Here is a 989-nt window from a genome sequence, read left to right as displayed (position 1 = left end):
CCGGGCCGGCGAGGCCCGGGGCGAGGATGCGCACGTTGGCCACCCATTTGCCGCCGCCGTCCCGGGCGACGGACGTCTCGCGCTTCGCGAGGAGCTCGAGGTAGCGCCGCCGCTCCTCGGCGCCGAGCTCCGAGAGCACGACGGCCGAGCACGGCAGGAACGGGGCCGCGCCGAGGTCGCCGGCGTCCATCTCCATCCCGTTGTCGACGCGCGCGTCCGCGGACTCGGACGCGGCCGGCAGCCCGAGCGCACTGTTACGGCCGATCGCAGCCTCTCGTCGACTTCGCAGGCCGTTAAAGTCAAACGTAGACTGCCTTCGAGAGGCATCATCTTTGGGGCAGCCCCCGAGCGCGCGATGTCCTTCTTCTCGGGCGGATTCGCGACCCAGGTGTCGGCCCTGCTCGGCGCGTCGGGCGTCGAGCCCTACCGCGCGCCGCTGCCCGGCGCCGACGTCGCCCTGTCCTACGGCGTCGCCCGGTCGCCGACGTCGCGCGAGATCGACGTCGTCTACGACGTCGCCGTCGGCGGCTGCGCGCATGTGAGCCGGCGCTACGAGCATTTCGTTTCCCTCCACGGGTCCCTGGCGCCCCATGAGAAGAAGGGCGTCGACCTGCCCGAGGGCGCGCCGCGCCGCGCGGCGGACGAGCTCTTCGCCGGCGGCGGCTCCGAGGCGACGGAGACGACGATCCGGCAGCGGACGAAGCGCCTCGAGGTCTACCTCGGCGCCGTCGTGCGCCTCGCCCACGCGTCGCGCGCGCTCGCGGCGTTCCTCGAGCCGTCGCGCGGCCCCTGGGACGCCGCGCCGCCGCCGCCCGACGACGCCGTGGAATTCACCGTCGGCGAGAAAGACGAGGACGACGACGCGGACGCGGCGGTGTCGGAGCACCGGGACCGCGCGCGCGCGGCGAAGAAGGAGCTCGACGCGCTCGTCGCGGCGCGCGCGGCGCGGAGCGACAACGCCGTCACGGCCCTCCGGTCCGCGGCGGCGG

The sequence above is a fragment of the Aureococcus anophagefferens genome, assembly GCF_000186865.1.
Source record: "Aureococcus anophagefferens unplaced genomic scaffold AURANscaffold_14, whole genome shotgun sequence".
Lineage (NCBI taxonomy): Eukaryota > Pelagophyceae > Pelagomonadales > Pelagomonadaceae > Aureococcus > Aureococcus anophagefferens.
Note: the sequence above shows the minus strand (reverse complement) of the source record.